The sequence below is a fragment of the Triturus cristatus genome, chromosome 1_1 (genome assembly GCF_964204655.1).
Source record: "Triturus cristatus chromosome 1_1, aTriCri1.1, whole genome shotgun sequence".
Taxonomy (NCBI): Eukaryota; Metazoa; Chordata; class Amphibia; order Caudata; family Salamandridae; genus Triturus; species Triturus cristatus.
Genome location: NC_140579.1, coordinates 955,929,565 through 955,943,375, shown reverse-complemented (window position 1 = coordinate 955,943,375; position 13,811 = coordinate 955,929,565). Strand labels below are relative to the sequence as shown.

The following is a 13,811-nucleotide window of genomic DNA, read 5'->3' as shown; positions in this document are numbered from 1 at the left end:
CAGGCCTAGATGAAGCATTACAGACGATATTAGTTTTTGTCATACCTCATGTGGGCTACATAATGACAGAGATTGTCATCAGACTTGCAATTATACATCTTGGAAGATCATGAGGGGCCTAATTCAGAGTCCTGCGGTTGGGGTACTTCATCAGAAACTTTACTGACTACCTTGTCTGCAAAACCCTCTGCTTGCCCACTCTATTTTGATTAGGGTAGGCTGCCTGCGCTCCAACGGCATTGCCCCTTCAGGCTCTGCTCACGGAAATTTCACTTCGACCGCCCAGCAGAGTATGGGCAGTTAGAGTAAAGGCATCAGACGGTCTCAATTATTTCGAGTGAACAATATGATGTGCCCTTCTTTCCGTCCATCACTGCCCAATAGAAACTGGTGGTCACAAACAGAAAAACAAATAATCATAACCAACACCAAGATATAAAACACTCAGGGTGTGGGGGCATTTTTGTATTGTTTAGAATAATCTTCCACTTTAGAAGTTTGTTTCGAATAAACAAATATGTTTGGAGCGCGGTCATCAGAAACATGGCGGGCATGCACCAAACTTTTTGAGCAACAAAGATCACTGCAGGGCTGAAGGTGTTCTCTTGATAAGGTGTCAGGCCAGACTGATGGAGGCAATGACCGATGGCTGCCACGTCATGATGACATAGATTGCGCTGTGTGAACAAAGAGAAGGGAAATCCCGAGAGAAAATGTCTCTCTTCAAAGGATTTCCCTTCCTGCTACAGCGCTCACCAGGCGCGCAACACCCTTTGAACTCAAAGGGCTTCAGCCGCCCCCCCGCCTCCCCCTCGTGTGTGGCAGCCCGGGATGAGACCGCTTCCCGGGCATGCCAGAGCACTTCACAGGTCTTTAAAAAGACCATTTGCATTTAATGAGGCCTCGCTGTTGTTTCACCCCTTCTAAGAGCCCCTGCAGCTCCACTCTGCCTAGATTCAGACCCCGGCCCTCACCCCCGAAATCAGCGCCACTCTGCCTACTGTTTAAAGATTTAGCCCCCCCCCCCCCCGAAATTTTTGCTTAGCCCCCCCCCGAAATTTGGCTCTAGTTGCACCTCTGGCGCTCACCACAGTGAAGTCACACGCAGTGAAAACAGAGCATGCGCGCGGAACAGTAAAAAAACGGGACATTTCTGTGTTTAACCCGGACACTGTTCTAAAACGGGGACATTTGACTCACTTGGAGAGAAGTGTCGGGACACGGGGACACTTCTCTAAAAACGGGGACCGTCCGGGGAAAACCGGGACGTCTGGTCACCCTATCTTTAAGAGCCTTGTCCCAAGTACAGTACAATATTAGATATACACTTGGAATCGCATATATAGTTCAACGAGAGTTTCTAGTACTTGCTTAGATCAGCATTGTTACAAACAGGTTTTTATGCATAAAAAATGTGGTAGTATTCCAGCTTACCGAACATAATGTAGCTAGGAAAGATGGTGCTACTTCACACCGCATTTTGACCGAGCATGTAAAAAGTTTGTACAGTATTCGCACATTATTCCTTCTTTATTTTAGCTGGGAAGCATTTCCAAAAAGACGTCAGAAACAAGACTTGCGAAAATAAAGGGCCTGGCTCAGCCATGCCAATCATTTGTAAATAAAAAACGAGCATTGGCATAGCCAACAGGTCTCGGCTTTGGGACCTTATAAGTGCAACAGTTGATGTTGTTGCACAAAGGCTATTGTGCTGCATAACTAAATACTTATATGGTCCCTAAAGCGAGACCTATTGGCTATGCCAATGGTTGTTTTAATTGTGATTATCTCTGTGACTGTAAAACTCAGCAAACCGTTCATTATCGGCAGGAGGCCAGCACAAAATAGGGGAGTTACCTTTATCTGGGCATCCTAAAACAGGATGTGCTTTAAAAGGGCTGGGAAGGAGGACCTAGAGAACGCTTCAGTAAGAAGAGTTTAGGAATTTGGTACCTGTAAGAAAAGGAGGAAGAAGAATCAATAGATGGTGATAAGACAGGAGTGGGAGTAAGGAGGAGGCCAGAATCGGATAAATGGATTTATCGAAAGCTTTCTAGGAGATATCTTTGAACCAGAAAAGTTTCAAGGTGGTGCTGCAGAGCCTTGGAGGGAGAGTCCCACATTCTTGCAACACTGTCTGAAAAGTACTTTGTTATCATACATTTCTTTTTGAAAGCTGGGAGTATGGAGGGAAGAGAAGAGTTTCTGTACTGCGTAGGGATCGGAGCCGGGTTAATACTGTAGTTTCGAAGCTACTCTCTGAGGGGTGCTGGTGGGTTTATTGTAATTGGACCCTTGATGAATAAACACAACTGATTCTTCGTGGTGCCAAAATACATAAAAGTGCGATGTAGGTATTCATGCCTGGAAGTGATGTTCATAAGGCAGTAAACTTCATGGAGGGGCCAGCTCTAGTTCTTGGGAATAGATGGGAGCAGTATGGAGCTGAAAATATGTGAGCCATGTGGATTTGAAAATGTTTCTAAGGGCAGTAAAAACATTACATGAAAGAGTGAATGATGAAATATTACAAGCCTTCAACAATCTTAGAAAAGCGCGACTGGCAGTTTTTTTTCCACGAACGTTCTTTCTTTACAATGGAGAATGGAAAGTTTACTTTATTAAAGCGTGAATTTAGAGTGAGTCTTTCTGCACAGGTGGCCGCAAGAAATTCCTAGCACGACACAACACGATGAAATGCAGATGTAGACATCTGGAGAAAAGGCATTGTTTTGGGATGTCTGCTGAATGTAAATGTACTGGTAGTTTGACATCTGAGGAATGTAATCATTCAGCATATACACTAGGGTAGTGGATTGCCCTGAGGCACATTCATGCCCATAGGTTCCGGGGTGATAGATGCTTAAGACGATACCCCAAAGATAAGAAAGAAGGTGCTCGTGAAGGCATACCGTGGGGTAAAGTTCCTAGGCTTTTCTGAACTCGAATCTCCCGAACACTAAGGGATGCAGGTTTTATTTAAAGACAGAGATCAAGATAAGTGTATGCAAGTGCTATTGGAACATAGTTTTGCTGTCTCATTTACAAAATAATAATGCAGCAGCAGTCACTTCTTAATTTTTTTTTTTTTTTTTTTTTTTTTTTTGTTTTTCTTAATTTACTGCTCCAAAGTAACAGACAGCTGTCTTGAAGTAGAATATTACAAAATGTAAACAGAGTGCAAAAGTGCATCTTAGCAAAAGGAGTGGCCCAATAGTAAATTGCAGTGACCAGTGACTGGGCCACATAAAAAGAACAAGCATTGGCCGTGAAATTAATGCCGCGCGGCCATGAAAGAGAAAGTTGGGGGGGGGGGGGGGGGCGCGAGTGCTAAAGCAACACAGGGAAGGCTGGCATATGGTGAGCACTTTCGCGGCCGCTTTGATGTTCTCAGTGGCCGCGCGGCTCACTGAGAACATCAAAGCGGCCGCGAAAGTGATCAGCAGGCTGACAAATGGTGCGCGCGACCGGCGCACATGCACTGTAGTTGGCGGCCTGAAAGGCACTAGTTTGCACTTCCAAATCCCGCTTTCTATAGCTCTCGCCAGAGCAGCGCTAAAGCGCTGGCTCAGGCGAGACCTAAAAAGCAAGATAGAAGCTCCTAACAGGGTAAACTATTTTGCCTAATCTATGACAGAGAGGTTGCTCTCCCTAAATAGTTTGGTAGTTTTTTCAACTTAGTTTTCCCCCTTTTTCCAGATAAAAGGACGTTCTCCTACATAGGACTTGACTCGAGCATCCAGGACATAGATGTTATATCTTTGAAATAAGCGGCTGTCTTCTTGAAAGTGATAACTGCTGTTTGAGGAACTGCAGGTAGAAACACCTTGATAAATGGCTTGCTTTAATGGGCCCAAGTAATCATCAGACCTCTGTATTTCACTTTTTTTGCTATTACATTTTTGGTTGCGTAACTTGCTTTTCATCATTCATTTCTCATTTCTTACTTCTATTTTCCTTGATCAGTTTTTATAAGCTCTGCATGACATCTAACTAGATGGTGGCGGTACATTACGGTGACCTCTATTTCACCTGCACCCATGGGTCTTCCTACGTGCACTGCAAATATAGGTACCAAGAGCATTCACACATGATGGCAGATTTGTTGCTACATTGGGACTACTAGTATGGTTCCAACCACGGAGGATGCTTGGGAGCACTCAATATTAGCCCCACGGGATGGGTATGAAGTACAATTTACCAATTTTTCTACAAAGCATTAATACATGCCGAAACCCACTATATATACTTTCTATTACCACACAGATAACCCCTGGCCTTGTTTTTGAGATAGATTCATTTTGTCAACCTTGGTTCTGAAGAAGGTGGCTATGCCACTGAAACGCACGTAGACCAATACCACCTATGAGAAGTGGTCCTTGAGAGATATTCCCATCAGAAGCTGTTGATGTTTAGGATCTAGGATCACTACAATTTGCAGGATATATCCTCTGCAGATCAATTTTGGACCCCTCATAGGGCTGAATCTCTTTTGTATGACTGGGTTGAATGAGTTTGGTTTGTGTGGTGGGAATGAATTGGTGAAGGTTGCCGTGGCGTTATGCATATATGTATTTAAAGCAATTAATGTTGCGTTAGTTACAATCTTGAAGCTATCACATGTACAGACACTTATATATGTATATATTTCTACACTAAATGTACACAAATAAGAAAACGGAAAAAAAATATATATAAAAGTTATATTTAAAGAATAGATGTTAGAGACGCAATAAAATTTACTCTGCTTATACTTGGTTTTATGCATACAGATGTTGGGTTTGATGGCATGTTAGAACCTAATTAGGTTGCCTTAAAAGTAATATAGGTCATTTCAGAGGTATCGCTTGCTAGCTAGCTAGCTATATCTGCCCCCCCCCCCCTTTGGTGACTAGTGTCATCACCAAAATCACAACTCCCTGGAGAAAGAACCGACCTAAGCAGAGCTCGTTGCCACTCTTCCCTGTCGGAACTTATCTGGATTCTTGATATTCTGATAGTGGCTGTCCTGCAGGCTGGCCATCCTTATCTCTTGCTCCCTAAGGGACCTTTCGACCTGGTTCACTCTACCATTGATAAGCTCTGGCAAATCCCCACAAACAAACCACTATGTTAATTACAGGCTTCAGAATGTAACCAAGAATGCCTTTCCCTAGACTTGCAAACCAACTTCCCACCTTACCAAACCCTTTTACGACTTTTCCAAACACCCTCTTCAGTCAGATCCTGGATCTCATGGTGGATCACAGTGATGTTACTTATATACTTTTTCCGATCTTTGCTGTTTTATTTATCTCATTTATAAAGCGCTCTATCACCCAACAGGTATCCTGGCGCTGACATCAAAAGTGCACGTTGAGTAATGCTACACGGGAAACTGATAACAGGTTATGCATTGGGGAAGAGCCAAGTTTTTAGTCTCTTCCTGAAAGGGAGAAGATCCCTCGGTTGTCTCAGTTCTAGTGGGAGTTTATTCCATAGTCGGGCGGCCGAGACACTGAAGGCTCTGCCACTAGATTGCGTGTTTTTTAAATTTTGGTAGCTTAACCAATCTGGCCGAGGAGGAGCGAAGGCTTCTCTCAGGTACATACTAAGCAAACTTCCTCTGCATAGGTCCTGGTCCAAACCCATGCAGGGCCTTGAAGACTATGCAGAGGGATTTGAACCGAATTCTTTTTGCATTATTGGGAGCCAATGCAGCTCCGCCGAAGCCGACGAAGTGGAGGAACGTCTGGACCTCCCCAAGGCTAGCTTGGCTGCTGTTGACTGAATCCTCTGGAGCCTATCTATTAGATATCTCGGGGATTCCAGCAACAGCGCGTTGCAGTAATCCAATCTGCTTAATATAGTACTTTGTACTACCAGCGCTCGCGTGTGAGTAGGCAGCAGAGGTATTCTGGTATATAAGTACAGCACTCTTGAACCTTCAACATTTTACAGACTCCGCCCTCTTTTGCCAGTAAGACATCTAAAGCAAGACTGTTCTGCTTCACCATCGTCCTTATCGATAACATATCTCCATCCACAAGTATCAATGACTTAGCTGTATTCATTGACAACTCGTCAACAACAGTCGCCAATCTCCTAATCTTCACATCATTCAGAATCACTCCCAAACTTGGAATTACTGCTCCAAAAATATCTCCAATCTCTGCTCCCGCACTCTCACCTCTTTTGACTCTAGAGTGCTTTCCATCTTCCAAAAAGTTCTAATTCGTCTGCGTGGTAAATTTTGAGAAAAATGATTCCGGAATAACAAGTTAAATACCAATTCGCAGACAATCTCACATACGCGTTCTTTCCACATACATAATATACTGTTGACACCACTTGCACCAAACCTTGCAAAAAGTTATTTGCCGACTCTTCCATAGTGAAAACATGATCACACGTACTTTGTCCCACATAGACCTTATCATAGTAGGTCTGCACAAGGTCCAATGCTAGAGGGCCATGACTCCCCTTCGCTCTGTGAGATCTCTCCTCCTCAGTCCAATCTATTGGACTCTCCCCAGTATCACGTGTCTTTGTGTGCTATATCTGTCTTCTACTTGATCTACAAATTTCTTCTCTACCTCAGTTAATGAGCAGGTCAAATTATGTCGATGAGCATATGCTGTATCTAAGATTGAAGTCGGAATGAAATACTTCCCAATCATATCTTCCTGCTTATAATAATCCTACTTATTCAGGTGCTTGTAAGCTGGCACCTCTGAAAGCACGTTCAACAATGAAGGACGAACCCAATATGTGTGTGGTACAATCACTAGTTGGCAGTGTTTGGAAACCACTGGGTTTGTTCAAAAGACCCCTCCCACACCAACCTAGTTGGTGTCATGCTTCATCATTGGGGTCCCAACCTGGTGGCCGAATGACCCCGGATGTGCTACGACGCCCGATTACAGCGGAGCTGGTGTGGTGCAGGTGTTATGTGGTGTGAATTAAAAATACCTCTGAGGATCCTTGCCTGTGTATTTTAATTAGCGGCGGCTCAGGGTATGATTAAAATGTATGTGTAATGCAACTAACATAGAGTTAATTATCTTATAGTTGTGTCTGTGATAGATCTACATGTTTCAGCCCGCATGAAAATGTAGGAGGGGCTTTCTTCAGGACCGTGAAAAGTAGTGAGTGGCAAAGTGTGTAGTGCCACGTGAAGAGTGAAAAACTAGTACCTACACACAAGCTAAGGTGTGTGGACTTCGTGTTTACGTACTTACGGACACAATGGAAAAAGGACCTGTGGTAAAAGGAACAGCACAATACATGTATATACATAAGACAAATAGACAGCATATTTGCAGAGTTATTAAGCAACATAAAATGCAATCTTAAGTGCTATGGTCATCCAAACTGACCTGCCTAGTGATTAGTTCACTTGGATGGAAGCATACATATGGTGAGTATGCTGCATGCAGAAGCTGGTATAGTAGTATGCAGTCTTAGCGTTGCTATGAAGCTGCGAGGCTTGTAAGTGAGGAGGGGCAACCGAAGGTTGTCATTATGTATGCTGAGGCCACCGTGAGGTACAGTATAACAGCGCTTTAACTTGGAAACTATCCACAGTGGTTAAAGGGGCCGTTTGTGGGCATTATGACAGTGAACACACACATGGAAAACCGGCACTGTGCCGTCATGCGGCACGCGCAAGTATAAAAACACGCGCTGTTAAAAACATGTACAAGGGAAGCGAGATCGCTTCAATAAGCAGCGCTTTTGTTAAGAGGTATAATTACACTATGGTCGAGATTTTAACAGCTGATCGAGGCTCGGGAGGAGTTCGCTCCTCTGTCAGACTCTGGGGAAAGAAATGTCGGAATGAGAGGGATGTGAGCCGCTAGATCGAAAATGCTCACGAATGTCTCCATGTTCTATCAGCAGAGCAACCTTACTTGGTATCCGAGCGTAACCTGCCTAAAAACCTGGTGTGGTCTCCCGTCGTCCCAGGTGGTAGTGGGGCCCGGTGCGGGCTCTGGTTATGAAACCGGCTGGATGGGTTGAGTCCGTGCCAGTATGGGCGTCGCAGGGCCAGATTCAGTGTGTATGAATAGCGGCGGAATGCTATCGCGCGCAGATGAGATTATGTTGTCAAAAGGCGCTCATACGCGGAAGGTTGATGGCGCGGTGTCTAGCAATTGGCCATGATGGAGTGGAGCGATGCTCATTAGATGGTGTTGATGCAAGGCACACGGTGTATTAGAAAAGAACTCTGCTGAGTGCTAGAGCGGGGTAAAAGGGAGCAGAGTCCAAATTTATGGACCACATATGGAGATCCATGATAGTGGCAGTTCGTAGTGCGATTGGGAGTGAAATCGGTGGTACCAGATGTGTGAAGTCATTGTAGGCACAACTGTCTGGGCCATGCAGGCTGGATAGTGTATCTAGCGTGATTAGTAAGAAGGGGCCTATGGAGGTCTCACATACTGGCTAATCTTTATGGGAGAGTGGTATAGATGTAGTCAGAGAGGAAGGTGTGAAAGGGCCGACAGTTGGCTCTGATACACAAGAGTAAGGTGCGTGGGACTCTGTTTGTCCATCAGGTTGCTATGTTCTTCTAAGACTGTTCCAGGGGATATTATCGTTCAGGCCTGTGATGTGGCTTGACAAACGATGTATCAATCTGTTCTTTCTCAAGTAGGCGGCTCTGGATGTTTGGTAAATTGGGGTCTAGTGCTTCTATGACCACCCATCTCATGTCGTTGGTCGTGCGGCCAGTCTCTAGAAAGTAGTTTGTCATCCTGGTTGTGTTTTTCTTGCACCGTATGGTGCTGCGGTGTTCGCAAATCCTTGTTTTGATCTTGCGATTAGTCATGCTGATGTAGATGAGGTTGCAGGGGCAAACGATCTGATATATAACATGTTCAATGTTGCACTTGGTGTTTTTTCTCAGCTCCCATGTCTATCCTGGTTCTAGGTTGAGGTTTTTCACGCTCTCAGTGATGTGGCAGACACTATAGTTCCCGCACGGGAAATGGCCTGTGATGCCTGGGAGCTCCCAGGTGTTGAGAACTGTACTCGCAGGTCTTTTTGGAGGTGTAGGTCTTGTGGACACTAAGGTGTCTTTTATGGATCTAGCTCTTTGGTTGGAGAGGAGGGGTGGTGCCCAATTTAGGTTACCTGTTTTCAGTATTTTACAGTGCTTCCGGATGATCTGTGAGACTTTGTTGTAAATAGTGTTGTATGTTGTCATATATGTGAGAGGTGGCTAGGTTGGAGCTCACGTCTGTGTTTCGATTAAACCTCCGCGGTTCTGGTTCCTGGCCCTCTTGTTGGCTTTGTTAGTGATGCACTTGGGGTATCCTCGTTGGTGTAGTTTGTTGCTCAGGTCTATGGCTTGAGATTTGTAGTCTTTAATTTCACTACAGTTTCAAGGGAGCCGGAGGTATTGGCCATAGGGGAGGTTTTCGCGGAGTGGTCTTGGATGGAAGCTAGTGAAATGGAGTAAGGAGTTGCGAGCGGTGGATTTGAAATGAGTTTTACTCTTGAGACCTCCTCCTGCAGCTTCAATGTCCAGATCTAGGAATGTGGCCTGATTTTGGAAATTATGTTTGAAGCGAAGGTTGGGATCACATGTGTTGAGCCATTCACAGAATGTGATGAGGGATTCACTGGTACCTTCCCATATCAATATAATGTCGTCCATGTAATGTTTATAAAATTTGATTTGGGGAATACGTAGTTGGTCGTTGTCAAGTAGATGTTTTGTTTCGAAGTCGTATACATACATACAGGCATGCTACGCTGGGAGCGAAGACACTCCCCATGGAGGTCCCGTACTTCTGAAGGTATAGCCGGCCTTCATACTCAAATTTCTTTAAGTGCGAGTGTGGCACACTCAAGAACGAAAGATGTAGAAGTTCGGTGTTGCCAGTTCGAGTTGTTTAAGGCATTTTCTAGTACTAGGAGGATGTCCTCTTGTGAGAGACTGGTGTATAGGCTCTCCACATTGAGGCTGACTAGAAATGAAGTGGTGGGGTCGTAGAGCAGGGCCATTATTAGGCCTAGTAGGTCTTTGGTGTCTTTAAGGTAAGTGCAGGTCGATTGTACCAGGGGTTGCAGGAAATGATCGCAGTAGCGTGATCAGGGTTCTAATAATAATCCAATTCCCAAGACTATTGGGCGTCCTGGTGGTGGCATTACACTTTTGTGTGTTTTTTAGGAACAATGTAAAAATAAGGTATTTTGCCTGGCGAAGTGGTTCGAAATTTGACCTCGCTCTTGGTGATCAGTCCTGTATTTTCAGCATCGTCCACAAGGGTGTGGATGCATGTTTTCAGAGCTGTGCTCAGATCGTGGGTCAGTCTCTCATAGTTTTTTGTGTAATGAAGTAACCTGTCACATTCCCGATGGTAGTCCTCTTTGTTGAGTATGACAGTGCCCCCACCTTTGTCGGTAGGTTTTATTACGATCTCTGGGTTGCATTTCACTGATTGTAGAGCCAGGCGTTCTAGTCGGCTCATGTTTTGGAAAGTGTTTGGTTCATCCAAAGCTTCGATCTCTCTGAACACAGTTTGTTCATACACTAGTATCTCTGGTGGTACTGTACTCGGTGATGGAATGAATGTTGACTTGACTCTGAAGGGTGTGTGTCCCTGTTGTTCCGAGTCGGGTTGAGTGGGAGAGTTCTCGAAAAAAGCTTTTAGCTTCAGTTTGCGGAAGAACTCTGCTAATTCGCAGTGTAGCATGAATTTGTCAAGTCTTGCCGTTGGTGCGTAGCCAAGTCCTTTCTCTATGACTGCTTGTTTTGCTGGTGTGAGGGTATGTGTGGAGAGGTTGGTAACGAGGCTCAGCGTGTGCTGGGGCCTGGTTGTTGGTCTCTCGTTTTGCTCCTTGTCAGTGCTCCTTGTTGTGGGTCGTCTTCCCAGTGTACCTGGTTTCCTCTGTCTCCTTCCGCGTCCACGTCGGCCTCTTCCTAAAAAAAAACTTGCTGTTGATTTGGGTTCATGTATGGTGTTGGTGGTCCAAAAGGCGTGTTCCAACCGTACCCAAAATGAGGGTGCATTTGGGGATAAATGGAGGGGTAAGGTATGTTTGGTCCTTGGGTCCATGGTTGTTGCCAACCCATGTGCCCTCCCGTTCCTTGCTGTCCTCTCCGATAGCTACCCGTGCTGGAGCTGCTGCTCCCTGATGAGTCCTCTTCGGATGATGCGCCTGATGTATCTGCTCTAGTTGGGGGTTGGTAGTCTGCTTCAGCATATGGATAGGTCTTTGCATAGGAAAATCTCTTTAAATCCTTCTGGAATTTGTTGATCTTGCATTGGGTGAGGCCTTCCTTGTATTCATTTATTTCTTTTAGTTTCATCAAGTAGTTTTTTGTATGAGGAGAGTGTAGCTTTGAAATGGGTTTCTGTTGCCTGTATCTCGATGAGGAAGGCGTCTGAAGGCTTTAGATGTTTGAATGATAAGGATCATCCAGTCGCATGTGCATCGCCATGCTATTTGGGCCCACTCTTTTCGGAAGGTGGCGTCCTCTCGGGAAGATCCGTGGGGCATTGGTGACGATTAATCCCCTGGGCGCGGTGTTCCCAAAATATTCGGTTAGGATGACACCGTGGAGTATGGTTCTAATCCGATTTTGGTTTTTTTCGTCGGGGCTCTCCCAATCAGCAGTTTGCGCAATGGAGGATGCCATATTTAAATCTGCCAATAGTGGAGGATTGTCCAAGATGTTGTTAACGTCATGAGTGAACCCTAGACCAGGGTTCTCAGCCATAGTGTGTTAACCTCTCTTTTACAACATCATAAGAAGCACGCTATCAGCTCTCAAAGCTGTGTGCTGCAAATTAATGTGAGAAACAATGGGAGAGCAAGGAAAAGGAAGGGGTGTGTCCGTATCCCCTATGTAATATATGTTCAACAATGATGGAAGAACCCAATATGCGTGTGTTACAGTCACTAGTTGGCAGTGTTTGGAACCCACTGGGTTTGTTTAAAAGACCCCCTCACACACCAACTTAATTGGTGTCCTGCTTCATCATTGGGGTCCCAACCGGGTGGCCGAATGCCCCCCGGTTGTGCTACGACGCCTGATTACAGCGGAGCTGGTGTGGTGCAGGTGTGTTGTGGTGTGAATTAAAAATACCTCTGAGGATCCTTGCCTGTGAATTTTAATTAGTGGCGGCTCAGGGTATGATTAAAATGTATGTGTAATGCAACAAACCAAGAGTTCATTATCTTATAGTTGTCTATGTGATAGGTCTACATGTTTCAGCCCGCATGAAAATGTAGGAGGGGCTTTCTTCAGGACCGTGTAAAGTAGTGAGTGGCAAAGTGTGTAGTGCCACGTGAAGAGTGGAAAAAATGAAAAACTAGTACCTACACATGCGCCAAGGTGTGTGGACTTCGTGTCTACGGACTTACAGACCCAATGGAAAAAGGACCTGTGGGAAAAGGAACAGTACAATACATGTATATACATAAGACAAATAGTCAGCATATTTGCAGAGGTATTAAGCAACATAAAATGCAATCTTAAGTGCTATGGTCATCCACACTGACCTGCCTAGTGATTAGGTCACTTAGATGGAAGCATACATATGGTGAGTGTGAGAAGTTGGCCTGGTATATGCTATCTACTAATTAAAGTGGGCACTTTGTACCAGCCCAATCAACCCCTTTATGGTGATAGGTTAAAGACCGCCTCTATTGAAAGCTATCCTAGTGGTAGCTATGAAGAGCAGCCTTCAGGCTAAGTCTTGAAGGAATGTAAAGCAGCTTGTTTTACCAGTCTATAATGTCTTGAGTGACCAAATGAAAGGACAACCACACCAGGTATATATTCAAAATATATGTATTTAAGATAAAACCCACCACGCTAGTCTCTTTATGAGGCTGGAGTTCGAAGTCGGTATTCAACAGTAAAAGCACAAATACACTTTTGGGCCCTAGGGGCGTACCAAAACATATACCAATAAAGTGGTATAAGAACCACGACTGAACTAGGCACAAGGTCTAGAGCCTTTAGAAGTGCTTGGGCCTCAAGGAACCACCGTAGGTAGTGACGTAGGGGACCCATGGGGGACACGTGCAGTGTTAGAACACGGGTGCGAATCGCCGTTAACTTCTATGGGGAAATTTGCGGTAGGAAAATTGCAAGTTAAGGACACTTAGAGGATGACTACAAGCAAACCCTTTTGGACTTGGAGGTGTCTAGGGCCAACACCCACGGGAGCACCCGAATACTCTAGTTACCTCACCCAGGGAAGTCGGGTGCATAGGTGTCTTTTGGTGTCGCGGCGTTGTTCTCAATGGAAGCTGGCAAAGAAGTGCTGCTGCAGTGAAGAGAAGTGTCCAAAGAGATCCAAGCCTGGATCGAGGATGGAAGGAACCTGAAAGCAGAGGGGACAGTCTGGGTCACTTACCAGTGACCAGGGGCACGATAGTCCAATGCCCACAGATGGGTGCTTCAGGTGAGTTGACGGGTGTCTTGACTTCAGCCACGAGGTCCAGGAGGCGTCGATGACAACCAGGAGCTGGATTCGAGCTGTCCCACGAAGTCTGTCAAGTGCTGCAGTGTCGGTGACCAGAAGAGACCCAACAAGCCTTGGCAACGGCAAGTCAAGTGGAAATAGAAGAAAAACGTCAGTGCAGACCAGCAAGGTCTGAGGGACTCACCCAGTGATAAGTCATGGCACGTTTGGAGCAACCAGGAAAGCCCAAGCAGAAAAGGAGTTGCCTTCGTGGGGACCCACTAGCCAACGGGCTAGCGAATGCGAAGGAGCCTCGAGCAGTCACACTGGAAACTGGGCCACTCGCGGAGTGGAGGCCAGAGATCTTCGGTGCTGTAGGTGCCCAAGGCTGGGGCTACTCGG

At 45.4% G+C, this 13,811-nt stretch overlaps 1 protein-coding gene and 1 long non-coding RNA gene across 8 annotated transcripts in view; one reads left to right on the top strand and one right to left on the bottom strand.

The window, feature by feature from the left end:
* The window catches only part of ARHGAP27 (Rho GTPase activating protein 27), a 1,125,989-nt gene that overhangs the window by 359,066 nt on the left and 753,112 nt on the right, over positions 1-13,811 (top strand). The gene's annotated exons all lie outside the window — the stretch shown is intronic.
* LOC146871373 (uncharacterized) overlaps positions 1-13,811 on the bottom strand; it is a 198,047-nt gene that overhangs the window by 92,020 nt on the left and 92,216 nt on the right. The window lies entirely within an intron of this gene.